Here is a 15,044-nt window from a genome sequence, read left to right on the forward strand (position 1 = left end):
ATATATATATATATATATATATATATATATATATATATATATATATATATATATATATATATAACAATATATATATATATATTGAGAGAGTCGAGGACTCGTGAAGGAGAGCGAGCGGTTTATTCTGAGAGCCGATAACCGAGGAAGACCCCGTCAGGAAGCGGTGATGATGATGACAGAAGCCAAGATGATGAAGATGAAGCGATGACGATAGGGCATCCTATCGGGGCACGGCGATTGTCCCAGCACAGTAGATTGGCCCAAGACTGTAGATTCTCCTTGTGCTCACACTTATCTCCCCCCTGTTCGAAAGCGGTCACCCGGCCGCTGTCGAGGTTGTGTCGGACCGCTGGACGTAAGGCTTAAGCCGCGAAACGTGGACGATTTCTGTTCCACGGCAGCGACGATCGGTAACGGCACTGTTTGGAGCCACGCGATAATATACAGGAGACGTTTGCTCGAGCACTGTATAGGGTCCGATATACCGAGAAAGCCACTTTTCTGAAAGGCCAGGGTGACGCACAGGAGTCCATAACAAGACCGCGTCCCCTGGGTGAAACGTGACGTCGCGATGAGATTCGTCGTACCGAGACTTGCGGGCGTTTTGGCTGGCTTCTGTGTTCATGCGGGCGAGACGGCGGCAGTAAGCGACACGGGAAGCGAATTGTTCAGGAACACTGGCCGTGCTGTCAACAGGTGCCGACAAGAAAGTTGAAACCAGAACGGAGGGAGGTGGGCGGCCATAGACAAGAAAATAGGGCGAAAAACCTGTGGTGCGCTGAACTGCGGAATTATATGCGTATGTTACGAACGGAAGTATTGTGTCCCAATTTCTGTGATCCGGTCGGATGTACAGAGAGAGCATGTCGGATAGTGTTCGATGAAAACGTTCAGTCAAACCATTCGTTTGAGGATGATAACTGGAACGTAGTTTTGTGAATGGTGTCGGCGGCACGAAGAACTTCCGCAAGAGTAGCCGACAGAAATGTTTTTCCGCGGTCGCTCAGGAGAACTCGTGGAGGTCCGTGGCGCAAAAATATGGAGCGCAAAAAGAACTCGGCGACTTCTACAGCGCAGCCAGTCCGAAGAGGGGCGGTTTCGGCATAGCGGGTTAGATGATCAACGGCGGTCACAACCCAACGATGGCCAGCTGTGGAAATGGGCAAAGGACCATACAGGTCTATGCCGACGACTTCGAACGGTGCTGACGGACAATGTAGCGGTTGTAGCATTCCAACCGGGGGTGACGTTGGCCGTTTACGGTGCTGGCAGGGCGCGCAGGACGCGACGTATTTGGCGACACTGGTGGAAAGGCCAGGCCAAAAGAAACGACTTTTGACGCGGTGGTAGGTCTTGTGGAAACCTAAATGTCCAGCAGTAGCGTCGTCATGAAAAACCCTCAGAATATGCTGCTGTAGAGATCGCGGGACGACAGCAACCCACTTGTCACCGGTAGGGTCGTAATTATAATGGTATAAAACACCGTCGAAAAGTCGAAATTTTTGCAGCTGGCGGCGCAAGCGGTTGGTAAGTGGCTTCGTCGAACCGGTAAGTTGATCAATTAGGTTTCTGCAGTACCGGTCTGCACGTTGAAGGGACGGTAGATCTTCGATGCTGTGGGAATTGATTTCGTCCAAGGGTGCCATTGGGAAGAGGACTTGGGCCGCATTGGATGGCGAATCATCTTCTGGAGACACAGGGCAGCGGGAAAGGGCGTCCGCATCCATGTGCTTCTTGCCAGACTTGTATGTCACAGTAAAGTCGTATCCCTGTAACTTTAAAATCCAGGGACCAAGCCGTCCGTTTAGGTTTTTGAGCGATGAAAGCCAACAGAGAGCATGATGGTCAGTGACCACAGTGAAATGCCGTTTCTTACAAGTACGGACGAAATTTCTGTACGGCCCAGACAACTGCAAGACATTCCTGCTCAGTGATTGAGTAGTTGCGTTCAGCAGGTGTCAATGCGCGACATGCGTACGCCACAACGTTCTCCACAGAGGAGGCGTTGCGTTGTAACAACACGGCACCAAGACCATGTCCACTGGCGTCTGTGTGCAGTACAGTGGCTGCCGTTTCGTCAAAGTGATGCAGCACTGGCGCAGATGTTAGAGCGTGCTTGAGCTTTTGAAAGGCGGCTTCGCAATCTTCAGACCACACAAATGGGGCAGCGGATGCAAGAAGTTTATGGAGGGGTGAAGCAAGGGCTGCAAAGTTACGAATAAAACGCCGGAAATAGGAAGCTAAACCAAGGAAGCTGCGGAGGTCTTTTTGGCGGGCAGGGCGGGGAAAATTGCCTACAGCATTAATTTTGTCCGGGTCAGGGCGAATTCCGTCTTTGCTCACAACATGCCCGAGCACCTTGATGGACTTGCTCGCGAATCGGCATTTTTTGGTGTTTAGTTGAAGTCCGGCGTTGGTAAGACAGGTTAGGACTTCATCCAAGCGCTTGAGATGGTCGTCAAAAGTCGAGGAAAAAACGACGATATCGTCGAGGTAACACAGGCAGGTTCTCCATTTAAGGCCACAAAGGACTGTATCAATCATTCTCTCGAATGTGGCTGGAGCATTACACAGCCCGAATGGCATCACGTTAAATTCGTAAAGACCATCGGGTGTGGCGAAAGCTGTTTTTTCTTTGTCTGCCTCGTGCATGGGAACCTGCCAGTACCCAGAGCGTAGATCCAGGCTCGAGAAGTATTCAGCCCCTTGTAAAGTGTCCAGGGCATCATCACTGCGAGGCATTGGATAGACGTCCTTGCGTCTTATTTTGTTCAGGGCCCTGTAGTCTACGCAAAATCGTACAGAACCGTCCTTTTTCTGTACCAAAACAACAGGAGAAGACCAGGGACTTGATGAAGGGCGAACAATACTTCTCTTGAGCATGTCGTCGACGTTCTCCTGTATTATTTTCCGCTCAGACATAGACACACGGTACGGACGGCGACGAACGATACATGATCCGTCTGTGTCGATGCGATGTACCGCTGCTGATGTCTTCCCTAGGACAGAAGAGTACGCGTCAAAAGAACTCTGGTGTTTGGTCAGCAGAAGCAGCAATGCTTGCCTGTCCTCTGGAGGAAGGTCCGAACTTATGGCGATGTTAAAAGCCGAAACTGGAGCGGGCGATGGGGAAACGTGGTCATCTGTCGAAATAGTTGACAGCGGAAGAACACAGGCTTCTTCATCGCCGAAAACCGAAGCGATGGTGGCACCTTGCGGCACTAAAATTGCTTCAGCAGATGTATTCACCGCGGCAACAAAAGCCGACCCACATGAAAAACGGACGAGACAGGTAGGTATGACCACTCCTTTGAGAATGAAATTGCCAGCTGGTGCAATCAACACGTCGCCATCGGTGACTCTGTCGGACGACACGGAGAAAACGGTTTCTTTGCCTGGAAAGAGCACACAATCAGTTGTTGCGACCAGACGGTCCGTTCCACTTTCCGACAAACTGGCAAGGCAGGGGTCAGTGATGTGAATGGTGGGTTGATTACAGGTGATGATTGCCGATGCTGATGACAGGAAATCCCAGCCCAAGATGACTTGATGTGCACATGGGGACAATACCGCGAACTGTATGTGGTGGCGAATGCCATCAATAAAAACACGCGCAGTGCATAGTCCAGATGGTCGAATCCTTCCACCGTTGGCACCACGCAGAGCAGGACCATCATACGGCGTTGTCACCTTGCGTATCCGAGAGCACAAATCTGCGTGAATAACCGAAATGCTAGCCCCAGTGTCCACTAAAGCTTCAACCCAAACGCCTTCAATGAAAACCGTTAATGTGTTCGATGGTGACTCAGGGGGACTTTGAGATTTTTCCTGTGATGCAGTTTCCCCCCAGAAAACTGCTGCTTTCAGTTTTCCGGGTGTCTATCAAAAACTTGTGATGCGGGTCGGAGAGGGGACGAAGACCGGCGGAAAGGCGAAGGCGAACGGTGTCTGGGAGAACGTGGACTCCGGGGCCGGTCATCTGAATCAACTGGGGGCGTAGCGCGAGGCGGAGGAGGCGAGTACGCACGCTGGCGAGGGGCGTAGTTGAAGCGGTTATCTCGCTCGTATGGGGCGTAGCCGCGCCGCTCGTCCATCTGTCGTCGACGGCAAAAACGAGAAATGTGCCCTCTGATGCCACAGTAGTAGCAGACGGACCGGTCGCTAATAGGGCGCGGTGCTCGCCAAGTTGAATGGAAAGGCGGTGCGGCAGGAGGTGCAGAAAGGGCGGTCAAGTGGCCGTGCGAGGGTGGGGACACGATATGCTCCATGGGAACAGGTGATCGGGATACGGTCTCGGAGTAAGTTGGCATGTGAAGAGGAGCACTATGACATGGCTGAGGAAGAGTTGTCATGGACACCAGCTCCTCTCTGATCATGTCACGCAGCCCAGGCGCGCGAACGTGGGTGTTCTGAGCGCAGGGTGTGTCACGATGATGCAACTCTTCACGGATGATGTCGCGAATCAGAGTACGGAGCTCGGCATAGCCAGAGGGGCAGGAAGGCAAAGTGTCGTGTTGAATGCGGATGGACTGGAGATGGTCGAGCCGCTGGCAGATCGCTCGCACATCAGCAATGGTAGTGGGGTTCTGAATCGCCATAGCATTAAAGGCAAAATGAGCGATCCCTTTCAGGATGTGGCGTACCTTCTCCGTTTCAGGCATGTCCTTGTTGAACCGGCGGCATAGCGCGAGGACATCTTCAATGTATGAAGCGTAAGTCTCCTCCGGGCCTTGCACACGGGCATCAAGCTTCTTTTTGGCTGCATCCGAGCAAGCAGAGGACGTTCCGAAGATCTTACGTATGTCGTCCTTGAAGTTCGACCAATTAGAGAAACTGTCCTGGTTAAGGAACCACGTCTTCGCCACTTCATTTAGGGACCAGCCAACATTCTTCAGTTTGAATGCGTCGTCCCATCGGTTGAACGCGCTCACTCGCTCAAACTGGTCCAGCCATTCCTCAACGTCTTCGCCCCGAAGGCCAGCGAAAAAGGGCGGTTCGCGTTGGGGGGTGGTGATAGCAAAGGTGGGCTGGACGGGAACTGCAGCGTTGCTGCCCCCATTGCTGCTCTCGCGATCCATGGGGCTAGTTGCTAAGCGCTGACCTGACCGAAGCTCCAGCTGTGCGATTTGGAGAGGTAGACGGCAGGATCGAAGGCACCCTCCACCACTTGAGAGAGTCGAGGACTCGTGAAGGAGAGCGGTTTATTCTGAGAGCCGATAACCGAGGAAGACCCCGTCAGGAAGCGGTGATGATGATGACAGAAGCCAAGATGATGAAGATGAAGCGATGACGATAGGGCATCCTATCGGAGCACGGCGATTGTCCCAGCACAGTAGATTGGCCCAAGACTGTAGATTCTCCTTGTGCTCACAATATATATATATATATATATATATATATATATATATATTGTAATGAATCAGACGTCCGATGCCTACGACGCCATGTTTATTCTCCGGCCGAACGAGCTCCGCGCTTCTTCTTCCTTCGCTTCCAGTCGGCAGCCGTCCTCGTCGCTCTGATGGAGGATTGGCCGCTGACTGCGCTTGCAGCTTTTCTTCCGCAAAGCTTCGTGCCTTTACACTCGGCCACACTGCGATGGCGAGCACCAGTGATCTCTTGGCGTGGGTCCTTGACTTTCACACCAGGGTCGTTGTACATCTGTGCTCGGTGGACATGTCTCACGTTCCGCTTCGTGTCTTCCTTTCTAGCTTGCACCAGGGATATGATTTCCCTTGTTGCAAAGGAAACCACGGCGGCTTCAGGGATGGTCATTATCTGTGGGCTTGCGCCGCGGCTATTGTCTAGTTCTGTTTTCTCCTTGGTGAGTGATTCGGCATTTGCTTCAGCGTTCTTGCCTTCTAGAAGTTCGTCGTCATCGGCTTCAGCAACTGTCGCTGAAACGTGCTGGTTTTTGAGAGGTGCATCCTTCGGTGCTTCATTCTTTTCTTCATCCAGTTGGATCTTTCGCTGCTTCGTAGGTTTCCCTGGCATGTCTGTTTGTTCAGCTTCATCGGGTTGAGCCATTTCGATCGTCTTGTCGCGTTCTTGTGGGGACAACAAGAGCTCAGTGAGGCTGTTGGAGTAGCACGTAGTTGTGGATGCAAGGTGATCTTCCGCCGTCACCAGGGTGCTGTTGAAGTGCTCCAGGGAACTTCCGGGCGTCATGTTGTCCTCGTTCGAGGGTGGGAGCGTCGAGATGCCCGCAAAGTGGTAGGATCCGGCCTCGCATACTGGACTCGAGGAGACGGACGTGAGTATCGACGCAATGCGCCGCTGCTCCAGCGGACTGGGGTTGAGCGACGGTGGTGATTGGCTCTCTGGGATCGAACACTTTTCCGACCCGGCGCAAGTCGAAGGTGGCTCACGGAGAAGACCCGCCTGCTGATGCGCGCAGGAAACCATCGGCTGGTTACAGGCCTGGTACGGAGACTCGGCACACGTGGCTCCTTCACCAGTCACAATTGGGGTCACCTTGGTGGTTGCCTCCTGCTCCTCCACTATCGTATCATTCAGTTCGGGACCAGGGCCACGATACTCCTCCGGGGTCTGCAGCGATGCCTGTAGGTCAGGTTCCTGTGCCTGCCGGGTTGCACTCTGCTGCAGTTCTACGGCGAGGCCGATAAAATCTTGCAGGCTCAAATCTGATGGCTGCAACGTGAGGATTGCAGCTTGGGCAGGGTCAGCAAGGCCATCTATGACGTACTGCCTCGCTGCAGGAGACAGCCAAGGGAGGCCACAGTCTACGAGCAGGCGGAGCTTGTCATAGATGTAGGCCTTGATGTCCTCTCTGTGGCCTTGGTACCGGCTGCGCATCTTCATGTAGCGGGCGTTGTAGGTTACCAAACGCTGCGATCAACGCCCCGCTCCAGCTTGCCCAGGTAAAATGAGTATTTCCCTCGTACAGATGCCACGACAGAGCAGCGACGCGCTGGCGTTCTTCAGCGACTGACCGCTTGATATTCTCAGGCCACGCATGGTATGCGGCAAGGCTGTCAATGAGCTGTACCCAGCGAACAGCGTCGTCCTGGAATCCATGAAATGCCGGTACGTCCGCAAGGGCAGGCGATGAAAACGCGCTGCCACGGACCGCGTATTCAGGGGCAGGCACGACGTCGGCAAGCCGCCGGCACACCTCTGTCAGGGCCTGGGCAGCCCAAGAAGGGTAGCCGCCACGCGCGGCACTGGTCGCCATCGGGAAAGGTCGGTCACTCTCGGTGGAGAATCCAAAGGGTAGAAATTACGGGCGAACGGCGGACGCAGCGGCGAGTCAAGAAGACGTCAGCCGCTTGGGAATGTCGCGCCCACGGCTGGCTCGCCTGGGGGGCTGTCCTTGCGTTCGGCGCTCGTGCTGGGACCGCGGCCCCACCGATGAACTCGGGCAGCAGGGCTGGAAGGCGTACCAGGCTTTGGCCGCTGCTGAGGGGCGTCCCTGCGGCTGGATCGCCGCGAGGGAGAGCAGGTCCGGAGGCTGGGTCGCCTCGGTGTTCAAGACTTGTCGGCTGCGCCACTTGTAATGAATCAGACGTCCGATGCCTACGACGCCATGTTTATTCTCCGGCCGAACGAGCTTCGCGCTTCTTCTTCCTTCGCTTCTAGTCCGCAGCCGTCCTCGTCGCTCTGATGGAGGATTGGCCGCTGACTGCGCTTGCAGCTTTTCTTCCGCAAAGCTGCTTATCTTCACAATATATATATCTATATATATATATAGTGAATTAAGACAGAATAAGTGTTGACATTCAAAAAAAACCTCGGAGAGCAAAGGGGAGTGCGTTAGGTCATAGAAACAGATGAATAATTTTTTGAGTCAGACAGAAAGTGGTGAAAAAATGCCCGCCGGGTGTCATCCGAACCCATGACCTCCAGAATACCGGTCTGGTGCGATAAGCCCTACGATAAGACCGAATAAGGGTTTCACCACTTTCTTTCTGACTCAAAAAATTATTCATCTCTTTCTACGACCTAACGCATTCCCGCCTTTGCTTTCCGATACTTTCTTGACTGCCAACCCTTACTTTGACTTAATTCACTGAGCCCCTCATTTACCATTTCTGATTGGCTACATGCATAGCGAGGGCCTCTGTTCTGGCAGTCTTGGTGCCAAAGGTAGCTTAAGAGGGTTCAACGCTGGTCGACCACTCTCGACATGTCATAGGCACTGGAGTCACGGCCCGGGGGTTAAAAAGAAGGTCCGCTTCACCTCGAGTAGGGTGAGTGGCGCTGGCTACCACCCCCAAGTGCAGGAAACAAAAAAATACCTTAACATAAATACCCGAGAAAGTGGTGGGGAAACAGCCCCACCGGTAGCGTAGTGGTTATCGCACCAGACCGGTATACTGGAGGGCGTGGGTTCGGATCCCACCCGGCGGGCAATTTTTTCACCACTTTCTTTTTATTCATCGCTTTTAATTATTCATCGCTTTCTATGACCTAACGCATCCCCCCCTTTGCTTTCCGAGGTTTTCTTAGCCGCCAACCCTTTATATATATATGTATATATATATATATATAAATCTAGAGAAAGATAAACTCACAAAGCGCGCAGAAATAGTATAGGTAAAGAGTCGGATACACAGCAAGAACAATAACAAACAATGTTTACTTACGTAGCGGCAACGGGACGTGCCTTCATCAGAGTAAAGTTACATGATTTTGCTGTCGCAAACATTTTGAACACATTTCTTATATAGGTTTGCATAAAACTGTGAGAAAGAGCGGAAAATGTTTCGGAAATGGGGAGTGTGCATACAGTCAGGCTACGCCTATGTTACAACATCAACAAACAAACAAGAAAAATAAAAAGGGGGGGGGGGAGCGAGAGAGAGAAAAAGGGGTCGTGTTAACAATGCAGCGTTCAAGGTTGCACCATGACGGGTCAACGTGTGCCGCGCGGGCTGCAAGTTCAGACAATGGGGGAAACTGGACAACCGCGGTTTGAAAAGAAAGGGAAGAGTATACACTGAGGTATTCAGTGACTGCTGAGACTGGTTCGGGGGGAAGCGAAGATGGGTGTGCCCCCCGCGGGTCAAGAGAATAGATAGGGGGCACAAAAGAGCATTTCACAGAAGCTAGCAATTGAACAGGAAATAGGGAGGGTCACAAAAGGTTAAACATGAATAGATCACAAAGAGTTAAACATTCTTAAGTGATGGTGGGAACGAGGCCTCCCTCCCCAGGACAAATTGCATTGTTGAGCCGCATTAGGCTAATAAAGCTGCTGTATTAGGAGCGTTTCTGCGAATTCTGATGGCAAACTCGAGGATAGGAATAATGAACATAGTTATAAAAATTATGAAGCCGCTAATTTTAATCGAGGGATAAGCACGTTAGTTTTCTGTAACTTTCATTATTTCCAAACGTGGCTGACCCAAACTTATAAATGAGATAAGATTCCCGAACCTCGCGGTCGTGGTGCGTTTTGAAGGCGGATTCTAAAATCGTTGCTTTAAGATGTTCAAATGCATGCCCGGGACTGTTCACATGTCTTGACAGGGGCAAATAAGGACAGCTTTTTGCATGAGAGCGGTGATTATTGAACCATATTCGGAAGGACGTTTCAGTTTGGCCGATATATTGTTGCCCACAATCAGTGCACTCTAGAAGATATACGACATTAGCGGAGTCACAGTTAAAGTTACCTTTTATATTTAAGTAGTAGTCTGAAGCCGGGCTGGTGGCGCGCTGTGTAGCGGTCATGTGTGGGCATACTTTACATCGGGGTTTATTGCAGGGCATGCAGCCAGTAGTTGCCGGTCGGTTGATACGAGAGTTAGTAAGAAAGTCACCTAAATTCTTATTACGCCGGTACACAACGCGTGGTGGTTCGGGGAATATGCTTTTTAAGCGGTCACTTTGCATTAGGATATTGTGATGTTTTTTGAGCACGGTTGACACTCTTGGAGCGGAGGATGAGTGGGTTAAAACTAAGTTAGTTTGGGGGTTCCCGTTGGGGGCTTTTTTCTTACAGATTTTGTTACGCTCTAATTGGTTGGCTCGCACAATAGCGTCGTCGATAACTTTTTTCGGGTATTTTTTATTCAGGAGGGCGGTCGTGAGTTCTCAACAGTTTGAGTCAAAGTCGGCTTGGTTTGGGCAAATTCTCCTAAATCGGTGGGCTTGGCTGTAAGGTATTGCTGTCTTGCAGTGTCTGACATGGCTGCTTCGGAAGTGCAAATACTGCCGCGTGTCTGTCGGTTTTCTATACAGTTTAGTTTGAAGCCGACCTTGGAAGGTAGTAACGGTGACGTCCAGAAAGTTTACACTGTGTTCCGAATAGGAATGAGCAAGGGAAATACTAGGATGGGCTAGGTTAAATGCCTCAATGAAGGTGAGGAGCTCCGCCTCACCGTGTTGCCAGATCATGAATATGTCATCAATATACCTTTTATAGTACATTGGCTTTAAATTTTGGGTGTCAAGAAAGTTTGATTCGAGCTGAGCCATAAAGATATTAGCGTAGTTAGGTCCGATTCGAGTTCCCATTGACGTTCCGCTGACTTGCACGTAATGAACTCCGTCGAACTCAAAATTGTTAAGTTCAAGAGTAAGCCTAAGGAATGTTTGGAGAGCAGAAGAATCGATAGGTTTGTCGCACGATGACTGCTCATACGCAAGGGATACAGCGGCGATGCCATCTTCATGGGGGATGTTAGTATACAGTGACGCAACATCAAGGGTGACTAGAAAACAGTTTTCAGGAATTTCAATTTTTGAGATGTCTGAGAGAAAGTCATTGGTATCCTTAATGAAGGAGGGAAAGCTGGGCGGAATGTCGCAAATGAGATCATCCACATAGCGCGAGAGGTTTTCGGTAACAGTGCCAATGCCAGAAACAATGGGGCGCCCTGGGTTGTTCACCTTGTGAATCTTTGGGAGAAGATAGAATTTACCGGCTACTGGGCTTAAGGGGATCAGGGAACGAGCCGTGGTTTCATTTATTGTTTTATTTTTAACAAGCTTAGCAAGTTTATCTTTGACAATTTGCTTATAATCTTGAGTGGGATCATTGGGTAGTGCTTTATAGAACGTCGACACTGATAGTAGCTTATTGGCCTCGTTAACATAGTCGGTTTTGTCAAGGATTGCGATTGCGCCTCCCTTGTCGGCAGGTTTAATAATTATGTCGGGACAGCTTGCGAGTTCCTCTAGGGCTTTCTTTACGTTGGTAGTCATGTTGTGGTGGAACGAAATTTGTGTTTGGTAAGCTTTTCGCACATCGCGTTCGACAGCTTTGATGTACATGCCGAGGCAGCTATCACGCTGTGTGGGAGGGGTCCAGTGCTTATAGCCAGGTAGGGTTCTGCGGGCTTCTTCCGTCGGGGGGTGCTCGTAGAAGTATTCTCGTAGTCTCATGTTTCTGGCGAAGTTATCTATGTCCTTAAAAAGTTGAAATTCATCAAAACCACCAGTAGCCGGGCAAAAGTTTAGGCCCTTTGACAAGACGTTCATCTGAGCTGGGGAGAGGGTTATACTTGAAAGGTTCATTACATTCCCGGTAAGGTTTTCTTTTGTGACGGCAGGCGAGGGAAAAATATTAGTACAGGGATTTAACTGAACTGTTTGGGGTGCAGTAGTCGAAGCATTTATTACAGTCGTAGTGACATTATCGGCCGTATTGTCAGAGTAGTGGCAGTTACTAGTGCCGGAGCTTGTTAGGTTCTTACGCATGTGGCCAGTATTAGAAATCTTATCTCGGTTAAACTTTCGGTCTTTTGTTCGGGATATGGCGGAGGCCGTCTTAGATTCGTAGTTGCTTAAAAGGTTCAACTCTGTTTTGCTTAGTTCCTGACTAAGTTGTTCCTCTTTCTTTCGGAGAGAATGGGCCGTAGTTTCGTAGTGATTGAGGATTATTTCAGTTAATTGTAAGGATGCTTTATCGAGTACCTGTTTCCACTTATTCATGTTGGATGGGGAGAGTTCGGTAGTAGCAGGTTTTATTCTAATCCTAAGACCCCTGGGAGCGACCGCGGCAGTCAAGTACTGTGCAAGAGCGGAAACGTGCAATTCGGAACGTATGCGCTTTTCGGTGATTTTTCTTAGCTTTAAAAACTGTCTTGAAACGGGGAAGGAGGCCGCGTTACCTGTTTTTTTGTGTTGTAGTCAGTTGCTGCTATGCCGATTCTTTCGAAGGTTGTAAGGGCATGTGGCACGGAGGGCTGGATTTTGGACCCCGGAAGGTCCGGCGGACGCGCTGCTGTTGGTTTTCGTGGGCTCGGTGGTCGCTGAAGATGCGGAGGTTGGGCGTGGCATGCTGTTGGTGCGGCGCCGGTCAGGGAGCTTCTTAGTGTAGCCGCGAGCGTTCCCTCGGGGTGTTGTGGCCGCTGCAGGTTTAACAGCAGGGGTTGGCATGTCGCTGGCGCGACGCTCGTCCGTGGACTTCGGGGTTGGGGCGCTGGCGCTCGCCCGGGGCGCCGTGGTTGTGGTGGATCTGGGGGGCGGTGGCGGTGGGCTGCTGGCACGACACTGCTCCGGGGTCCTTACACTGGATAGAATTGGAGGCAGTGGTGGAAAGTCGCTGTCATTTGGCAATATAGCCGGGGCTGCAACTGGGTCGGCGGTGCATGCGAAGTCGCGCCAGCCCAGAGGATTGCAGCGCTGTTGCATGAAGCAGAGTGCACGAATGTGGCCGGCCAGCAAGGCCACACCCTCGAAGCTCGGGTGTAAGCCGTCCGCAGCGAGTACTCGGCAGGCTGGAAGGTGCTCAAAGCCATGATCGACGAAGCGGACAAAGCGTGAGTGGCGGCAAAATTCGCGGAGAAGTGAGTTGAAACGGGAATCTTATCTCGTTTATAAGTTTGGGTCAGCCACGGTTGGAATTAATGAAAGGTACGGAAAAATAACGTGCTTATCCCTCGATTAAAATTAGCGGCTTCATAATTTTTATAACTATGTTCATTATTCCTACCCTCGAGTTTGCCATCAGAATTCGCAGGAACTCTCCTGATACAGCAGCTTTATTAGCCTAATGCGGCTCAACAATGCCATTTGTCCTGGGGAGGGAGGCCTCGTTCCCACCATCACTTAAGAATGTTTAACTCTTTGTGATCTATTCATGTTTAACCTTTTGTGACCCTCCCTATTTCCTGTTGAATTGCTAGCTTCTGTGAAATGCTCTTTTGTGCCCCCTATCTATTCTCTTGACCCGCGGGGGGCACACCCATCTTCGCTTCCCCCCGAACCAGTCTCAGCAGTCACTGAATACCTCAGTGTATACTCTTCCCTTTCTTTTCAAACCGGGGTTGTCCAGTTTCCCCCATTGTCTGAACTTGCAGCCCGCGCGGCATACGTTGACCCGTCATGGTGCAACCTTGAACGGTGCATTGTTAACACGACCCCTTTTTCTTTCTCTCGCTCCCCCCCCCCCTTTTTATTTTTCTTGTTTGTCTGTTGATGTTATAACATAGGCGTAGCCTGACTGTATGCACACTCCCCATTTCCGAAACATTTTCCGCTCTTTCTCACAGTTTTATGCAAACCTATATAAGAAATGTGTTCAAAATTTTTGCGAACGCAAAATCATGTAACTTTACTCTGATGAAGGCAAGTCCCGTTGCCGCTACGTAAGTAAACATTGTTTGTTATTGTTCTTGCTGTGTATCCGACTCTTTACCTATACTATATATATATATATATATATATATATATATATATATATACGTAGGTGTGGATTTCATGGTATGCATGTTTTGCGCCTTTTTTATCCCATTTTGCGCATGTACTTGTTGTACAAGTCTTTGTTAGCCCCTTTACTCAATGCCCTAGCCTGTAAATTATGCGCACCCGGCTTTCTCCTGTTTTCTCGAGCATTCTTCAAGCCCATTGTCGCCTATATTTGTTCAGTTACACCAATAATTTGGCCGGTGAATTTCGTGAAAACGGGGCATAAATTTTCCGCATAGTTAGCGAAATACATTTGGGTTTGGTACAGCGTAAATAGGACGCAACTGGTAAAGCTGCCCGGTAAAGTGCCGTGCGGGATTGTGCGTGGGTATGAGTGGACTTTTCCTTACTGTGTTTGTTTTATGCTGAAGTTTTTTGTTGATCTCACTGTGAGAGCTTTACGTTGTTCATTTTGCAGAAATCTCACCGTCACCGGAAGGCACAGCAGTCAGATTGCGCCATGCTATTTCAGAAAAAAAAAGTGGCCGCAGTAAGGACCAGATCCTAGACCCCAGCATTTTGCTAGTGTCTTGTAACGGGGCTCTATAAGCCCTGCGCCACCGCTGTGTTGAATCATTGACGCAACAGCTGACGGTAATGTGGCTGGTTGCGAATTGCCCCTAAAACGATTTGCAAACTGGTCAAGGTACAAGGCAAAGCGAAGTTGTCCTAAAGAAGCACAACGATACGCATAAGAGTTCACCATGTCCTTGAATTCAGAGATATTACTCATTAACCCGCTAGGCGAGATATCATAATATATAATCTCACGCGGGCCAATTTTACTGGTTTGGTGTTATCAATTCAGCTCACCCAACTCGCCAAAATTTGATTAACCCTTGTCGGATTCTACCCGAACAAGACGAAGCCACCCCAATAAGATCCGAGCCGTTTTTTTTCTTATTTGACATGGTCTAAATACATAAATGTAAGGGTTTCTGTGGAGTTCATGAATTCACCTTTTTTTAGACTAGTTAAGATAGGAATTCGGCTTTAACATTTCTTTTAAGGGTTCATTGAACAGAAAATCTGAAGTCTGGGCCAGCTGTTATTCAATTCGTAATTTCTGCAGCCCTTTGAGCGGCAAATGCAAGGAGAAAAACCACAATGGCCCGCCCGCTTGATTTTAATGTCACGCATATTCACACGTAAAACGAAGGATGGAATGGAATCATCAGTTTCGTCACTTAACTGGAAACGCGAACTCAAGAACATTTCAAAAGACGTGTAGACCGGGCTAATTACACAGACGCTGTGAAAACAAAATGTCAGTAAACCAAGATTGTATATCTGATGCACTTTAGGTATAGTACAAGCCGAAGGGCTATTTGTGCGCGTGCGCCAATATTTCGATCGAAATTTTCTCACACTTTATAATGAGTCAA

Source organism: Haemaphysalis longicornis, unplaced genomic scaffold, assembly GCF_048455015.1.
Source record: "Haemaphysalis longicornis isolate Haplotype H1 unplaced genomic scaffold, Haemaphysalis longicornis Haplotype H1 scaffold_14, whole genome shotgun sequence".
Classification (NCBI taxonomy): Eukaryota; Metazoa; Arthropoda; class Arachnida; order Ixodida; family Ixodidae; genus Haemaphysalis; species Haemaphysalis longicornis.